Source organism: Monodelphis domestica, chromosome X, assembly GCF_027887165.1.
Source record: "Monodelphis domestica isolate mMonDom1 chromosome X, mMonDom1.pri, whole genome shotgun sequence".
NCBI lineage: Eukaryota > Metazoa > Chordata > Mammalia > Didelphimorphia > Didelphidae > Monodelphis > Monodelphis domestica.
This window is the reverse complement of record NC_077235.1, coordinates 60898772-60917994: the sequence shown is the minus strand read 5'-3', so window position 1 is coordinate 60917994 and position 19223 is coordinate 60898772. Positions and strand designations below refer to the sequence as shown.

At 40.9% G+C, this 19223-nt stretch overlaps 1 long non-coding RNA gene across 2 annotated transcripts in view; it reads left to right on the top strand.

The window, feature by feature from the left end:
- Positions 1–15314, top strand: part of LOC103103093 (uncharacterized) — a 107735-nt gene extending 92421 nt beyond the window's left edge. For both annotated transcript variants that reach the window (XR_008914673.1, XR_008914674.1), the window contains 3 exons: positions 1238–1349; positions 5365–5414; positions 5806–15314. This is a non-coding gene — a long non-coding RNA (uncharacterized LOC103103093). The remainder of the gene's footprint in view (positions 1–1237; positions 1350–5364; positions 5415–5805) is intronic.
- The last annotated feature ends 3909 nt before the right edge of the window (positions 15315–19223 follow it).

The following is a 19223-nucleotide window of genomic DNA, read 5'->3' as shown; positions in this document are numbered from 1 at the left end:
TTTCAAATACTAGTTTTCAGTGTTGTGTGATGCATTGTTATTTGCCTCCATGAAGGTTATCTTGTTCCCAAAAGGAACTAATTATATACATTCAGACAAGGAGGAAGGGGAGGGGAGTAGAGGGGAAGGTAAGAGAATAAGCACTTACTATATGAGAATATATAAGGGAATAACGCCTACTATATGCCATCCACTTGTGCTAAGAATTTTTTTACAAATAAGGAGTAGTCTTGCTGATATGTAAATTGTGTAGAGTACCAGCACCTACAAAAAGCTCTCATGTGGGTTTTATCTCCTGTGGAGTGGATCTAAAGACTGAGGGGCAATGGGTAAAGGTTAAGAAGTAGAGAGAGAGACATAGATTGAACAAACAGACAAGGAACACAGAGAAGGAACTTCAGAGTGTCAGCAGGTCAGCACCAAGAGAGAGTCAGAGAGCTCTGACCATGCTGCACTGACTTATTATAGGTTTTCAGGACTAGGGGTTTTGGGGATACCAATCATACAAGTGAAACAACAAAAGTATTAACATAATATTAGGTCCAATTACAAGATGAAGGAATGAGTGTATACACAATTGTATAGCCAGGTGCCCAGGAAAGAAGCTCATCTGAAAGTCCTTCCTGACTTGAGTCAAACCTTCTTCTTCCTGGAATGCTGGCCCAAACCTATTCATATGTTAAGTGTAGATCTTTGACACTTCAAAGGACCTTTACAAATAGTTTGCAAGCTTTCAGGCTGCAGATAATAATAGAGGCTTAATTTTTAAGTTCAACAAAATTTAAGTCCAATCCAATTTAAGGATTCAGAAATCAATCCTGTGAAATATTAGAAATAGATCTATAAGTCTGGTCCATGAACACTTTGCTCATTAGAGTCAACTTTTGAATACGTCTTTAATATCTTCAGGATTTGTTATAACTGAAACCCTTCAATTTGGTAATCCTTTTAAAAACATGTTTTTTTATCTAGCACCTTAATACTCATTCTTTTAAAAAATGTCCGAGCTATAATGGCACTGTCCTTTGCCTCCTTTTGGATACCCTTCATGTGTGCATGTGCACACACACACACACACACACACACACACACCAATGGATGAACTCTATTGGTTGACCATCCAGCTGTATAGCAAAATCTTGATAATAGACATTCTTCATCCACTTGGGTTTTCCTTCATGAATAGTGAGTTCAAACGTGTTTTTTTTAACTTAATGATCTCTTCTATCACTTGCAGAAGTGTTCCAGTGCAGTCTGCAAAATGTCAGATTCCAAGAGAGCAGAAAACCTCTTCATTTCTAGAGAATTCCTCCTCATTTTGGAGCCTGTGTAGGATCTCCCGTTAAGAGGTGAGTGTCTTTGGAGAATATACCTCTCTCTCTGTTTGTGCCTCTCAAAATTTTATCATTTGAGAGTTGTTGAACAAGGTTACCTCTGTTGTTACGCCTTGCAAAGAATCTTTCATACCTTTCATATGTGGATGAGAAACACTTGGTTGAAGAGAATCTTTCAGGCAGTGTTTTGCTCAATTATATTACATAAATAATAATACTGGTGAGATATAGTATTCCATATGTTTCAGTCCACAATGTGATGGTACCAATGTAGTCACTGTGGATTCTTTGTTGAAGAAACCTTGCCTGTTCATTACAAATATCTTTATAAAAACTGCCTCCAATGCATCTGTAGACGACAGTTATTAAAAAAATATTCTATAAATGGGAGAAGAGGTATATGGATTGGTAGGTGTTGGTGTACCTTGACTTATGTCGTTTCTTATTCGTCAAGAGTATTTCGTTATATTCTCATCCCATAATTCTCTGAGCCATTTAAAAAAATTATAACCACTTATTTTATTACCATTTGTTTATACAACCAGAAAAAGTGTTGCCTGACTTTTTTTTGCTACATTGTGGTGCCTTTCTTTATGTTTCTGAGGTCCTTGGTGCATATCCGAAGCAGTGAAATTGCTAGGTCAAAAATTATGAGCAGTTTAGTGATTTTTATGGCATACCTCCAAATTATTTTCCACAACAGTCAAACCAATTCACAACTCCACTAATGGTATATTAGTGTGCCTGTTTTTCCACAGCTTCTCCAGCACGGATCTTTTCTATGTTTTATCACTTTTGAAAAATTGAGGAGCATTAGGTGAAAACTCAGCTGTGTCCTCTAGCCATCCTTTATTTAATTCATAAATATGTCTTAAACTGTGATTCTCTGAACTGAGTTCAGTATTCCAGATGACAATAATAACAACTGTCATTTGTATAGAGCATAGAATATGATAGGCAATATGCTAAGTGCTTTACAATGATTATCTCCGTTGATCTAGGACAAGATATGGCAGGACTCTAATATGTTGTACTATTGTATATAGTAGAAGAGGTCAAGGGCAATGCATTACAATATAATTTCTTCCTAGTCCTTGACACAGTCCCGTCCCTGTCTTAATGCATCCCAAGACATCACTGGCTCTTTCTGACTACCATACCACACCTCCTCATTCTGTAGAAGAATAAAATGAGACCCAGAGAGAAGTTTATTGATTTGCCTAGGGTCACCCACAAAGTATTTGCTCCTAAGTCTTGACTCTGAATCCATTTCTTTTCCACTCCTCCACACTGCCTCTCATTGGAAAACTCCACTTTTCTCTTCCATTCACCATGATCTTTATTCCTAGCCCAGTTTGGCAGAACAGACAAGGCCCATACTCCCAAGTAGCTCTGTCACAATATTTTGTCTTCTAAAGGCCTGATTTACTCCTGCCTAATGAATATGCTTTGCTCCTAATGCTGACAAAATGGACTGCTAAGGTTCTTAATTTCAGATCTGCTTGGGATGTAAAAGAAAGGAACAGTGTGAGGGCAATGCCTAGGGAGATAAAAATGGGAAGGGGAAAGTAACCAGGAAGGCAGATGTTTGCCTTAGATAGTAGCAGAGTAGGCCCAGCTCATGGTTTTGATAGTTTCCTAGTCTAATCAAAGGTGGTTTGGTCCTTCTTCCTTGGGTCCTGAGCTCAAAGCCCCTCATTTTACAGAGGAAGGGGCAGAAGTCTGTAATGGATAGTGGATTTGTTTAAGGTCACACAGTGAATTTGGGGGAGTAGATCCCTTAGTGCTTTGATGTAACTAACCAGTCACCAGGTTTTTATTAAGTGCCTCTTATTCTCTCCCTTTAGGATATAAGCTCCTTGAGGGAAGGGATGTTTTTTCATTTTTCTTTGTATCCCAAGGGCCTAGCAAGGGGCCTAACTCATAGGAGGTACTGACGGAATCTTTGTCGAATTATTGGTATATGTTAGCCCAATTTTAAGTGATGGGCATGTAGAAACAGAAACAAAACAGTCCCTTTCCCCAGAAGGTTACATGCTATGGGAGGAGATAACATGCAGACATATAATGAATATAAATTATATACAAAAAAATACAAGGTAATGGTGGGGGGGATATGAGCAGCTTTTGGGGAACCCCAGGGAAGACCTAATGAAGAAGATAGAGGATGACCTTAGCCTCAAAGAATCTGTGGATTCCAAAGTGTGCATTCCAGGGGTGGGCAACAATCTTGGTAAAGGGCAGGAGACAGGTGATGCAGAAGGAAGTATGAGAAGGCCACTTTGGTTTGGCCACACATTATGGGAACAGGGGACATGAATAATAAGTTTTGGAAAGGTAGGTTGTAGTCAGGTTGTGAAGGGACTGAAATGCCCAACAGAAAGAACTTGCCTGTCATATCAACAGCAGAGGAACTGTATGGCCAATCCCATGCTTTAGGAATAACCTTCTTTGGGTGGTCAGATTGGAGAGGAGAGATACCTGAGACAAGGAATCTGTTGCAAGGGCCTTTCCCTCTGCCCATTACCCCCAGAGTAGTCTATTTTTGGAATCCTAGCATACCTGAATTAGAAAGGACCTTGTATGGCCTCTGGGTTAAGCCGCACAGACTTAGAACAACCTCTATGATATCTCTAACACACGATCATCCAGTCTGCTTGTAAGTGTCCCTTTGGTGAAGGAGAAGCCACCATTTCCCTTTTGCCTAGTTTTTAGAACCACTGGTAATCTGTCCTTCTCCAGATCTCTCAACTACTCACAGCCTCACTTTTCTCTTCTGTAGATAGAAAATGTTAGTCCTATGGACCACTGGAGAGGGAGAAGAGAGACAAAAGTAAGGGATCACTGAGGGAAAAGAGAGGGAGAAATTAATGGAAGGGAAGGCACCACTAGGGATGGAAAGTTCCTGTCATGGTGGGTTGGGCCGTATTCTATCAACTTGAAGAACTACTTGAGTTCACATCCTGCCTCAGTCATGTACATCTGTGTGACCTTGGACAAATCTTTTGACCTCTCTCAGCCTCAACTTCTTCCAGTATAAAATGATGGAATTTGACAACCTCTTGGATTCGTCCCAACTCTATGATGCTATGAGTAACTGAAAGAGAAGGGAGAACCTCCATGAGTAATTAGAGGGGTTAGAGGAGACTGAGAGTTAAAGGGGAAAAGCTTTGAGGAGGGAAGAGAGCCAGAGTAAAAGGACCTCTGCCTTTAAGGGAGGGAATTGAGGATTATAGAATGAGGCAGCTAGGTCTCTGAAGGGACCTCTAATAGAAGTCAGTAGGCTCTGAATGCCAATCTTGACTCACAAACTAGGCTGTGCTACCCTGCACATAACTCATTTAAACTCCTCTCAACCTCAGTTCCTTTCACTCTAAAATAATAAAGTTGGGCTCAGTGATCATCATGGAGGTCTCTTGAAACTATAAATCTATCATCCTCTGATCATGATACAGAAAAAAAGGAAATACCACTTGGTATGGATGGGGTGGAGTGAAAGAGACTGCAATAGAGAAGAAGGTTTTTGAGGAGGGTAGAGAAAAGGGAGGAGCATGGACAGAGAAAAGGGAGAAAATCCAAGGAAAGGAGATCTGGGGGTAAGGGAAAGATGGAAAGGTTAGGTGATAAGAAAAAGAAGCCAAAGAGTCAGAGTTGGACTGAGACAGAATAAGAAAGAAAGAGGAAGTCACACACAGAACAAGAAACAGAGATAGATAAAGAGAGATAAGAGAGAAAGAGAGGGGAAGAGAGAGAAAACACCCAGGAAAAGAATGTTTGGTTCAGCTGATTTTGTCAAGTCTTCTCTTTAGTCAGGTTAGCTTGTGGCTTATCAATTTTAATAATATTTTCAAAGAAGTAACTTTTATTTATAAATTATATCATTTTTGCCCTGCAGTATATCTTTTTCTGCTCTAATAATCTCAAATTTTGGGCTTCTTTTAGTATTATTTCTTTGTTGACTTTCTAATTTAAAAAATGAACATACATGTTATTAATTCTAACTTTTTAATCTTGTTAATGTATATTTAAGGTGTCAACCTTTGTCTTGAAGACTGCTTTGGATGCATCTCTCAAATTCAGGTACGTTGTCTCATCATTATCCTTCACCTTCATATAAATATTGTTTCTCTCTCAGATTTGTCCTTTGATCAAATTAGTATTTAGAATTTCATTGTGAAGTCTTCAGTTTGGTTTGGGTGGAAAATGAGGCCGTGGGAGAAAGTGAAGAGACCACTTTGGTGGGAGGTTGAAAGATACTGGAAGGAACAGAGGGACAATTTTTTTTAAAGTGGACAATAGAAGATGGTAGGGAGGTAGTTGGGTGTCAGGGTAGATTGTTATATGTCCTTCATTCTCAAAAAGGACTGATGACATCATGGGATATCTTGACTTATATGTCTTGACTTGTGCCTGAATTGGATTCAGGAGAGGCCATGTTGCAGAAAGTTTTCAGTTTCACTCTCTCTTCCAGTCATCAATGTCCAGTGGCAAGGGAAAAGACAAGAGGATGGTGATCGCCTGGGATGCCGTGGATGACTTTCACATCTTCAATGTTTGACCAAGTTCTAAATGCTCTATTTCACCTGCTTCAGCCACCTGTATGGTCACTGAAGTACCCAGGTCTTATCCTCCCATTCCCTGGGCTGTGGGCAGAAAGTGACAGATCAAATACTATAGATAGTATAAGATTTAGAGTAGGATTTAGAAAGATTTGAGTTTGAATTCTGATTCACAAACCTTTTAGGTATGCAACCCTATAAGTCACTTATACTTTCTAAACCTCAGGTTCTTCAGGCTCTAAAATGTTGGGAATGGACTCAGTGGCTCATAATAATCCTTGCACTTTCAAATTCATGATTATATTGGTGATGGAGAGAGAAGAAAAGGCTATTTAGTATTTGGGTAGAAGGAAAGCAACTGTGAGAGAGTAAAATATCTTCTAAGGAAGGAGGGAATAAAGGGAGAAAAGAATAGAGAGAATGAGAGGGCAGGGTAAGAGAGAAAAAAACAAAGAAGATGGAGAGAGAGAGAGAGAGAGAGAGAGAGAGAGAGAGAGAGAGAGAGAGAGAGAGAGAGAGAGAGAGAGAGAGAGAGAGTATGAGCATTATGGAGCAAGATTAATAATTGAAATAGAAGACCAGAGGTGAGAGAGATATTCTTAGGTAAAGGAAAACTGAGACAAGTAGGAGGCGGCAGGTGGGTCTCATAATGGAAAGAGAGTTGAACTTCGAGTCAAGACATTTGTGTTAAAAACCTAAGCCACAATGACAAGATGTGTTTCTCTTGGTAATTCATATAGCCTCTCTCAGCGTCACTTTCTTCTTCTGTAAAAGTATGGGACTGAACTCCATAGCTTCATTACTGATGACTTTTGACTCCTTCATAAATTGGATTTAAAGGAGGCATGGTTATGCAAAGACATCTGCTTCACCCTAGTTTCTAGAGTTGTTGAGTTCCTGCAAGAAGAGAAAGATCAAGACAGTGGTGATTGCCCTGGAGCCAGTGGATGACCTTCACTTCTTCAGTGTTTAACCAAGCTTGAAACAATGCACAATACCAGATTCTGCTGCTGCTATGACTGTTGAAACAATTTGCACTTATCCTCCACTTCCACCTGGGGAAGTTTTCACATGCCTGGAGTTGACATTCCCCTAAAGTACTGATGGGTTTGAGTTCCATTGGTTATGCTCCATCTGGTTTAGCTAGCCTGCTGAGACAATTCACTGGATTAAGGATGCTGGGAATCCTAAAGCTTCTGAGAGGCATAGGTGAAAGCTAGATGTCAGATGAGCACCATGCAAGCAAAGCATTCTGGAAAAGGGATGAGCAAACCCATCAGAGTACAGAGGTACCAGTTTTCCCTGAACAGCTTGTTCACCCTGGGAGGCAGATAATTGTCATTTGGTAGAGTTCTCTGGTTGGAGTCAGATTTCCCTTGGGTTGGGATCTAGAATCAGCTAATGAAAAGTTGTTTTAGTCTAGGTGGGACACTTAACTTGTCTCAGCCACAGTTTTCTATAAAACAATGGGCCTGGACTCAGTGGGTCTAGCTGTCTGATCCTATGGATGTGAGGATGAGAAAAGAAAGCCCACCTGGGATTTTAGAGTGGGAGGAGAATAATAGGTTTAAAGAGAATAGTTGATTAATTAGGAGGGTGTTATGTAGGGAAGGAACCCCTGCAAATGGTATTGAGGGACAGTTTATCAAAGGATACAACTAAAGCTCTATGTTTATAAAGCATGGTTGCTAGGAATCCATAAGACTTTAGTTCAAATGCTTTCTCATAAACATTCTTCTGTGTGACCCTGGGCAAGTCACTTCAAATATCTAAGCCTTTCTTGTTCTGCCCTAAAATGATAGAGTTTGACTCAACAATTCCTTCCTTCCCACTCTAATTCTGTCCTGTTGCTGGTTACAGCAAGAAAAAAGGTGACTTACTGAATGTGAGGGAGAGCAAGACCAAGGACTTGTGAGAAGAAGAGAGACACAAAGGGAAGGGCTTGCTCAGGCCAGTGAAAGGTTGAGTGAAAGGGAAAGGACAGGTGGGGATGTGGGGATGTTGAGTCAGAAGTATGGATTTCCAGGGAAAGAATTATAGTGAGAGACAGGGAGAGACATAGAGGGATAGAAAGAGACAGACAGAGAAAGTGAGAGAGAGAACAAGGAAGAAAAATTGACTAGATAATGTGGCAGGGCAGTGATTGCAGAAGATGGAGAGGGACAGGTATGCTTCCAAAAGGGAGAGAGAGCTAGAAAGGGAAGTGAGAGTTTTGTGTATTGGAGGTACCGTGGTTGGTTGTTGTCCTTTCTACTTGAAGAGGACCAAATTAACATCTGGGGTTATTCCTTTTGATTGGTGCATAAATTGGGTTTAAGTGTGGTGCTGTTGTGCCAAGAGGTTGGCTTCACTCTCCCAGTATCATCAGAGTCCAATGGCAAGATGACTTTTGTCAGAATGATTGTTGATGACCCAGATTGCAGTGGATGACCTTGGGTCCTTCCAAGTTTCATTACCCAACTCTGATTGCTCCACATCACCTGCTTCTACCAACTCCATGGCCATTGGAACAAATTGTTCTCATCTGCCCCTTTGACAGGCATGCCTGGGGTAGGCAACCCCCTAACTGATTAATGAGTTTGGGGCTTGTTGGTTACCCTCAAACTGGCTGTTAGCCAGCTTGCCAAGAGGCTTTACCAACTTGTGACTTCTTCTCATGCTCCAGCTTCTTGGAGCAACAGGTGGTACCTGAGTGTCAGTGGGCACTAAGGAGGAAAGCAGCCTGGAAACGTGCTCCACAACCCTCTCACCAGAGGTAGTATTAGTGTTTCTGAACACCCTCTATGGGAGGTATCTCTGTGTCATTTGACAGGGTACTCTGGTTGGAGTCAGAACTCTTTGAGTTTTTAACTGAACTCAGCTAGTTGAAAGTTATTTCACCACAGGTGAGGCACTTAACTTGTCTCAGCCATACTTTTCTCTTCTGCAAAAGAATTGGCCTGGACTCCATGGCCTCTAGGGTTCCTCCAGATCTCTGATCTAATGGATGAGAGGAAGAGATAACAAAGTCCACATGGGATAGGAGTGGGAGGAGAGTTATAGGTTTAGAGGGAATAGTAGATTAATGAGGAGTGAGATCTAGAGTGAGGTGACCATTGGGAATGGGTTTTCCAGGGAAATTGTGAAGTGGTCCAGCTAAGTCTTCATTTTTATAAAGCACTTTTTCCATTTTTATAAAGTTGGGATTCCTCATTACCTGAGTCCAATGCTCCCTCACAAACATTCTTACTAGATGTGTGACCCTGGGAAATACTCTTCAAGTGTTTAAGCCTTTTTATAGTCTGCCTTAAAATGATATGGTTGGGCAGAATGACCCCTAGAGTTCTTCCCAGTTCTAATTAATTCTATGACGATTTTGGTTGGAGCAAAGAAAGAAAAAGGCCACTTACTGAATGTAAGGGAGAATTATTGAATGTGCGGGAGAGCAAGGCAAGAGTCTTGTGAAGAAAAGAGAGAGACAAAGGGAAGGACTTGCTGAGGCCAGAGGAAACGTTGAGTGAAAGGGAAAGGTTAGCTGGGCATATGGGGATGTTGAGTCAGAAGGGCAGGTTTCCAAATAAATGCAAACTTGCTTTTACATGAAGTTGAAAAAAATAAAATATTACATAAGAAAAAAGATTAGGGGCAAAATTGTCACATAAAAGGGCAATAAGTTATTGAGAGAAAGGGGAGTTAAAAAAAAAGATGGGTGAGAAACTCACTGGGTACCTTCTAACTAGAAATCTATGAATCATGAGAAGGGAAAAAGAAAAGGCCAGTTATTATTGGGTGGGATTTACAGTAAGGAGATAAAGGGTTAAATAGGAAATAGAGAGGGAGGGAGGGAGATAGAACATTGCCTTCTAAGGATTGGATGAGTGAGGAAAGAGACCCTTTCAGAGGGAAACTCAGAGAAGAGAGTCTATAGGTGAGGGAAAAATGCAAAGAGAAGAGACACATGGCAAGTGTAGAGCAAGCCTGCTTGGTGTCATAGTGATTAGAGCTTCTACTTAGAGTTGGCTCATTGGGCTTAAATCCAACCTCAGCAGTTGACAAGATACATTTCTCTGGAGAAGTATTCCCACTGTCAGCTAAATTTTCTCCTCACTATATTTATTGGGCTGGATTTGATAGTTTCTAATGAATGTCCAGTTCTGTGATCCTGTGGGTGCCAGAGAGAGAGAAAAAAAGGATGTCCACTTAGTAGTAAGCTTAGAGTAGAAATGATAGTTAGGGAGAAATCAGGGATTAAGGATGAGAAGAAGAGAGAGGGAAGCATCCACAGGAAATGGAAGTGTGTGGATTGAGGGGAAGTGAGGGATTGAGGGAGACCAGAACTGCTAGATATCCTAGTATACTCCTCTTGGAAGTCAGAATAACCCGAGTTCAAGTCTTATACCACATTCCTAAAAAGTGTTTGACTCTGGTAATTTATTTTGAGTGTCTAACCCTCTATTACAATATAATGGAGTTGGATTCAGGGGCCCCTAGAGCTCTTTTCACCTCTAAATCTTTCATCATGTTGATGATTGGGAGCAAAAGGAAAGACTAGTTATCACTGAGTGGGAATTAAAACAAGGAAAAAAGCATTTGAGGAGGAGATAAAGAGGAGAGGGAAAAGGAGGGATTGAGAGATTTAAATGCAGAAAGAAAGAAATCTAGAAATGCACATAGACAGATAAACACATACATTCAGAAACACACAAAGTAAAGGAACTCCTTCGGAATTATGCTTCAGAAAATAATACAGAATGCAAATGTTTGACTTGTAGTGGACTTTTCTTAGAACTCAGGATGACTCCAGTTAAAATCCTGCCTCACAGACATTCTTAATAACTTGTTGAGTCCAGGCAAATCACTTAAAGTGTCTAAGCCTCAGTTTCATCTTTGATATAATTGAATTTAACTAAATTGTCCTTAATGTTCCCTCTAGGTCTAAATCTAATCAGAATCTTGTTAGAAAGGGGAAAAGTAGGGTCATTTGTTATTGTGTAGGAGTGAGAGCAGTGCAAATGGTTCCTGAGTATGGGGGAGAAATGGGGGAGTATGACAGTTGACAATGGAATGGAGAAAAGGAATGGAAGGGAGAACTAGGGAATTTGAGGAGAGAGTTAGAAGAATATGTGTCCCTTAGCCAAAGAGGATTGAGATAGCTCAAGGAAGAAAAAGACTCTTGGTCATGAGCAGGGAAATAATGGAAGAGACCAATATAGAAGGGATTGAGAGACACAGATAAGAGAGCCCTAGGGATGAAGAGGTAGCAAGGGAAGTTAAGTATTCTGATAATGGGTAGTGTGTGGGTAGCACCTCAGCATGATAGGAGATGAACTCAGTGAGTGAGTTAGCCATTCATTTAGTCAACAGGTATTTATTAAGACCCAACTAGGTGCAAGGCCCATAGTTTAAAAACTATGGGAATCTAAATACAAGGGAAGAACAAAGTAGTCCTGGGTCTCAAGGAGAGGACATTTCAATAGAGAAAGCTGCAAAGTGGGCTGAGAGCAGGAAGTGGGTAAGGCACTTGGGATCCTGGGGCATGAGATAGAGTTGTCTGTCTTGGGCATCCCCTTAAGGGAGGACCTGGGAGAAGCAATGAAATTAGAGCCAATGTTTTCTGATGTATGAATTCTTGGACTGAATATATATTCCCTGAAGAACAATAGCATGGCATAGTGGGCATGTTCTGAGGGCGTGCTGGGAATCAAAGAAGAGGACTAGATTTGAAGTCATAGGTACATGGTACTGAGTCCTACTTTAGCCATTGCCAAGCTGAGTTCTCCTGGAGATGTCATTTAACTTGTCTCAGCTACCATTTTCTGTCCTATAGAATAATGGGGTTGGACTTGATGGCCTCTAAGGTCTCTCCAGCTTTATAGTCCTCTAAGTGATAGAGGGAAAAGAAAGCTCTGAGGATATGGAATCACGTGTGTGTGTTGGAATAGGAACCACAATCATTTTGCCACATCTTGATTTCCTAAAAATTTAGAAATCATGCAACCACCTCATGGACTAATATTAGAAAATTCTTTGCCCCTATGCAAAGAGGAGGGAAAAGTCTCCTCTGCTGATATAACAATGACTCACTGCCCTTGAAAAAGAAACCATGCATTTTTGCCGAAACTGGCTTCTTTGTCAATTTTAATAGTATTTGGTGCCTTCCACTTATGTCCTGTCCTTGGATACAAAAAGTATTCTTGTTTCAGTGAGTCACTAAACATTTATTGACCTCCCACTATGTGTCAGACATCATGTAAACCCTGGAGATGTAAAGGAAGGTAGAAGATGATCTCTTTGCTGTCAGGGAGCTCACAGTCTAATGGTCAAAACAACAAGCAAACACCTATGTGTAAAGAAGATATAGACTTAAGGGTTCTGGATGTGCCCCGAATCATCCTGGAAATCCTGAAATGTATTGAGTAGTGGAATTTCATGGTAGGACTTGAGCTTTTGGAACATGATTTGGAAAGCTAGATGCAGGATGGAATGGAGTAGGGAGAGAGTTGAGGCAGGAGGCCCAGTAAGAAGGCTATTTCTTTAGTCTAGGCATGATATGATGAGAAGCTGCACCAAAGTGGTTGGTGACAACATCATAAGAGAGAGATGGCAGATGTTAAGAAGGTAAAACTGACAGGGCATGGCACCAAAGAATAAATTCTTTGGTTTTCACTGCAAATAGCCCCTTTTTTCTCCAGTAACTAATCCCCTTCCTTCCCTCTCTCTCTGGTGCAGTATTTGCATTTTCCATCTCAAGCTGTAGAATGCCACTTATTGGCTTTGTATTCTGAGAGCCTGAAAGTTATGAAACTCAAATTTGTTCCTGCTCTTCCTGGATGGCAAACTTCCTTAGCAGGCTAGTTAATAGGGTTGCTTTCTGTTTGGCTTCCTATCTTTGACCTAGAGCTTCTGGCTGACTGGTTTGCTTCTCCCAAGAGGCTGAGGGAATTTTCCTACAATTTGGGTTAGAAGGTAGCTGTCTGTGACTCACTTTGGGCTGGTGGAGTGATGGGACACCTGGGATTGCTGGAGCGCGCACAAGGTACCCTTTTTACCTCCATTAACAGCCTCCCATGGTGCTTTGTCATCCTCCTACTCATTGGGTGGTAAGAGTAAGTTTGTCCAAATTTCAGTGTTCCAATGGAGAGCAGAGTGAAAACACACCTGAATGTTAAGAAGCTTCAGTTGTCTGTTGGTTGTGGCTTTACAGGAAGGACACTTCTGTCTTGGAGAATTGTCTTAGCTATGAAGCATTAACCAAGACTAGGAGTAGCCATCCTGGCACCTACACCTACTTTCCTAGTTTTCTCTTAGGGAAGGCAGAAAGTAAGGTGACCCTCCTTTGATTGGTCAGTAAGAGGGCACGGCCTGAGAGATGTTGGTCTGAATCTGATGCTCCTTGACCTGGAGGGAAATCCTTCCCCAGTGAAAGTGACAGAAGAAGCCATTAGGTGGTTTGCAAGTGTGTAAGAATGAAGATGGCCAGTGATTGTGTGAGTGAATGTATGACCTTGAACCTGTCATGAAAGGAAACCCTTGTAAAGAACTGCAGGAGGCCTGTAGTTGGATCTCCTCACAGTGAGAGTTCCTGAGAATCACTGATTCCTGAGCTAGCCCAGGGACAATCTATGTCTTTTTGTATATTATATGGAGAATCCTACTGTCTTTAAATGTCTCCTATAGTGCAGCCTCTGGGCTCTGAAGCACCAGTTCAGCCTGTGGTTAGATTGGACCAAATGGAAACCAGCCATGCCACCCCCACAGTCCTGGATCATCTCTTACCTCAATGTTTTCCTTTCTCAATTTCTGTTATGCCTATTGAGAAAGGACTTTGGAACTAAGGGAATAGATCTTGTGTCCTGAGACTTGAGGAGAGAGTGAGCAGCGTTGTTTGTACTTGTTTGTTCTGTGTAAATAGAGAGACTATGCTGTCAACATTTTCTCTTATTTTGTGTCTTTGGAAAGACAGCTGATCTTTTTCCTATGGTTTGATCTGCCAAAGGGGAAAGGGTGAAAAAAGTGGGAGCTTTTCACTAATTTCCCTTTATTCCTAATTCTGGCCAAAGTAGGAATACAGGAGAAACAGGCAGGCAGATAGACAAGCAGACTGTCTCAGACCCAGAGAGAGATAGGGGCCAAAGATTCTTTTGCCATTAGTAGAAATTTATGGAATGGCACATCAATTATATAATGAATTTCTGAGTGGTGTCATCTCTTTATTGTATGTTACTAAGTTGTGATGTCACTATAGCTTGTATATTCTTACATATGCTGCAGTATCTTATTGGCTTTTTGAAGAACGAGTTCTCCAGAAGTATAATCACATATTAGCTCTGTGTTCTTGGATAAGTCAGTTAACCTCTTCCTACTCCAGTTTCCTCAACTGTGTTCTAGGAATTTTCATAGGAGTTACACCACAGTGAATTTCTCTGGATAAAATATTAAATTTGTCTTTTATGTGGCATAGCCTCTGGAAAATACTAGAATTTTAATAAATATATATTTTCCTTCCTTCCTCCCTTACATGAAAGTATGGAAGTCAATGGGTTCTAAGGATCCATTGAAGTTTGGAGCAATGATTTTTTTCCATTGAAAAAAAGTGATGCACACCTCTCAGATTCTGAGAGGTAACAGAGGAGAAGGAAATGAATAAAATGGATAGAGGAAAAAGATCAATCTGAAGGGAAGTATCATTAGATAGTTCCAGAGCAAGGTCTAATGCTTGGTAGAGAGACAAACAGAGATGGAGATACAGGGAGAGGAAAAGAGACAAAGCTTGTCTCTTTTCCTTGGCTAGAGGGCGAACTCAGAGGCTAAGACAGTAAAGTTTCATAACAGTGGTGGAATGATAAAGGTGGGAAAGGGTGAAACAGTTCCTCATTCAACAGACAGCCAAAGTCAAGGTGGAAAGATCAGTGTTGTCTTCATCAGGCCTGAGGTTGGATCCCTTCTCAGTAATGGAGAAGGGGTTTTTTCCTTTGCCAGTCAGTCAGTGTGCCTCAGCTGTAGCTTTGTCTTCCATAAAATGGTATTGGGGCCTTCTTTCCTGCAATGATGTCACAATTCTAGGGTCTTGTGAAGGAAAGAGGTGTTGGTGGACTTTGGGTACCAAATTCACCCTATCCCTTAAAGCATTCTCTTCCTTTCCAGGAGAGTGAAGGATTGATGACTTTAATGTCAGGAAATTTATTTCACTAAGTGGGAGATTCTCAGTCCTTGATATAATTGAAGCTTGTCTTCAATATTTGTCTTTAGTGATTCCAAATGTGGAGGAAAACCTAAGGAAAATATTTTTGCAGTTTTAAGTTTTACAATGAATTTGAGGTAGATGAGAAAATTATCCTAAATTAACAAAAGAGATTTAGTGGATGACAAAGAAAGTAGCCCCAAAGAGTGTGTAAAACAGGATTAGGAAGGAGGGGGGGGGGCAAGATTGAGAAAGTAGCAAGGAAGAAATGACAGTGAAGCAGTGTATCAGGTGTGGGGAGAGGGGCAATTCTATGGTTGGCAGTTATCAGTCTGTATTAATCTGAGTCAGAAAAGAGAGAATTTTGCCTTCCTCTCATCTCTTGATTATGTCTCCTATTCTCTGACACTATCATTACCCTGGTATATGCTCTTAGAACCTCACCCTTGGACCACTTCAGTAGCTACAGAGATACACTGCAGTGTATCTCTCTGCCTCCAGTCTCTCCACTTCAATCCATCTTCTTTCAATCACTAAGGTCAACCTGACCAAAAAAATTTTTTGCAGCTCAAATTCCTTTAGAACTTGCTTTCCCCCACTGCCAGTTTCCTTATACCAGCCTAGCTCCCTCACTTACTCTAGAATGCAGGCACATTGTTGTCCTGCTGTACTTTAAATATGACACTCTCTCCCAAGGATGCATATTTCCCTGACTTTTCCCCCAAGACTAATGTTCTACTTCCTCTGGTTGCATGATGGGTAGTCCACTGTACTTGGAGTTAAGAATATTTGAGTTCCAATTCTGACTCACACACTTCACCAGCCATGTTATCCTGGCCAAGTCAGATAGCTTTAGTCAGTCTCAGTTTCCTCTTCCATAAAAAGGTGTGACTGGACTTGAGGACCTCTAAGGTCCCTGTACCTCTAAGAATTGTTACAGGAGAGAGAGAGAGAGAGAGAGAGAGAGAGAGAGAGAGAGAGAGAGAGAGAGAGAGAGAGAGAGAGAGAGAGAGAGAGAGAGAGAGAGAGAGAGAGAGAGAGAGAGAGAGAAATAAAGCCTCTTTGGAAGTGAGGGAGGAAGCTATCATTTTGGTTGTCCTCATATGAGGAGAGGACCAAAATGACATCACTATGCCTAGGTCAATGTAGAATGTATCTGACTGTGTCTGATCAGACCAATGTGACCTGAAAGACACAAGTAGCCCATATGATCATTTGGGATTGAAACATTTCTAAATTTGGCACCTCACATTTCTTTGAGGGAAACTAGCAGTGAGGAAGAGACAGAAAGAAGGGACCACTAGAAATGAGGGTTGGTGTAATGTGTGAAGTGGCCCAGCTGGATCTCTTAAAGGATAGAAAAGTGTTGTTGAGGATCATGATAACCTGAGATGAATTTCTGCTTCCCAACACACTTACTTACTAGCTGTGAAATGCTGGGAAAGTCCTATAAATTGTCTAGGGTACTTTCTTGTTCTCTAAAATGATGGCGTTGGACTCAGTAGCCCTTAAGGTTCAGTTTAGCTCTAAGTGTTTGATCATATTGGTAACAGAGAGTAAATGAAATGACATCTTTCTATAGGGTCAGAGTGACAGTAAGGCAAAGAGTTTCTGAGGGGCACAGCTAGGTTTCTGAGTGGACTGTTATTGGAAGTCAGGATGACTTGAATTCAAATCTACTTCACATTCATAATGAATATTTCAACCTGGTTAGTTCACTTAGAGTAATAAAAGCTCTGTTTCTTCTAATCAGATTATATATATATATATATATATATATATATATATATATATATATATATATATATATATAATCAAGTTGGGCTCAATGCTCCTAAGGTTCCTCCAAGGTCTAAATATATTATCATATAATATTAATGATGGAGAGAAGAAGGAAATGCCAAGTATTTTGAGTGGGAATAAATACAAGGAAAAAATTTTTTGCTGAGAAATTAAGATACAGATTAAGATCAAGAGATAAACAATCAGAAAGAGGCAGTGATATTGAAACACAGGACAACAGACAGACAGCAAGAATAATAGAGACATAGGAATAAAGAATCACAGAAATGGAGAGAGAAAGGAAACCATTTGATAGTGGGCAAGGGAATGAGAAGAGATATCATTGTGGGAGACAGTGAGCAATAGAGTTAGGAACCCACAATTGAAGGAAAATGGGAAAGGATGGGACACCTGGCCACTATAGCACAGACTAGCTATGTGACCTCACTATTGTCAGAGCAATATAATCAGGGTTGACTCTTTGAATTTAAATACTATATGAGCTGCTGGCAAACTTTGTTTCTTTGGAGAAGTCACTTAACCTTTGTCAACCCCAGTTTTCTCCTCTTTATATTTATGGAGCAGGACTTAGTGGTGTCTAATGACTCTCAAGCTCTGTGATCCTCTGAGAGCCAGAGAGAAATGGATGTCCCTTGGGATTGAAGGGAAAGGAAAGAGATAGAGTGAATCAGGCAATGAGACTGAGGAGACAGAGGAAAGCATCCACAGTGCGTGTAGTGGAGGCAGTATGTAGAACCAAACTTCTGGGTCTCCCAGCAGACGACTTGGAAGTCAGAAGGGCCTGAGTTTCAGTGCCACTTCATATGGTTACTAAATGTTTGACTGTGAGCAATTCAGTTAGAGAGTCCAAGACTCTTCCTTCTGTTATACTCTAATGGAGTTGGACTCAATAGCCCCTAGAGTTCCACCTAATTCTTAATTCGTTTTCATATTGTTGATATTGAGAAAAAGAAAAGATCACTTATTATTGGTTGGGAATGAGAAGATAAAAAAAACTTCTGAGGAGAGAGAATGAGGGAAATGAGGCAAGGAAGAGAGGTTTGGAGTGAGTGTGTGTGTGTGTGTGTGTGTGTGTTAGAGGGTGAGAGAGGGAACATTAGGTTTGGTTAGTATTGAGGGAGAAGACCATTGGGGCTGGGTTTGAGTATAGGAGAACACAGGTAGAACCCCACCAATGAGTAATACACAAAGGTAATGGATACTTGAGCCTTGTGGAGGGAGATAGCTAGGTTTTATACTGGATGAAGGACCACATTTATAATGAAGCCTTTTTGGATTTGAATCCTGAAACACACTGCCAAGCTGTGTTACCCAGGAAATTCACATATTTTCTTTCAGACAATGTTTCTACCTCTCTTAATTGAGTTGGACTCAGTGGCCCCTAAGGTTCTTTCCAACTCTAAATATTTTTTTTAAACCCTTACCTTCCATCTTGGAGTCAATACTATGTATTGGCTCCAAGGCAGAAGAGTGGTAAGGGCTAGGCAATGGGGGTCAAGTGACTTGCCCAGGGTCACACAGCTAGAAAGTGGCTGAGGCCAGATTTGAACCTAGGACCTCCCGTCTCTAGGCCTGGCTCTCAATCCACTGAGCCACCCAGCTGCCCCCCCAACTCTAAATATTTTTAAACCTTACCTTCTGTCTTAGATTCAATACTAAGTATTGATTCCAAATGCAGAAGAGATTTAAAGACTAGGGAATTGGAGATATGTAACCTACCCAGGATCATACTGCTAGGAAATGTCCAAGACCAGATTACAACCCAGGTCCTTCTCACTCCAAGACTGAATTTCTATTTACTGTGCCACCTAGCTGCCCACCATGTCTAAATCTAAGATCATATTGGTGATAGACAAAAAGAAAAGTCTAGTTAATGGATCAGAATGAGAGCAAGGGGAAAAGTGCTTTTGTTGAGAAAGAAAGAGGGAGGAGGAGACTAAGAGAGAGGGACAGAGACAGGGAGATATAGAGATAAAGACAGTGAGTGGGAGAGACAGAAGCAGAGAACCAGACACAGTGAGAGCAAGAGAGAAAGAGACACACAGAAAAAGAGGGAGGAGAGAACTTAATGACAATGAGCAAAGGTGTGAGGGAAGAGCCCTCAGCATGAGAAACAGAGCTTGCAGATCAAAGGCAAAGAAGAGTTGGAAAGGAAAGGGGCATTTGACCTTTATAGGTATCTTGGTATCATGGGGATTAGAACACTCTAGTACAGCTGACTATTTCAATTTGAATTGTACATCAGCAACAAGCTGTGTGACTCTGGAGGAGTCAGTTAACTATTATCAGCCTCATTGTCCTCCTCTTTATATTTATGGGGCTGGAGACTTGATGGCATCTAATGATGCTTCAGATTTATGATACTCT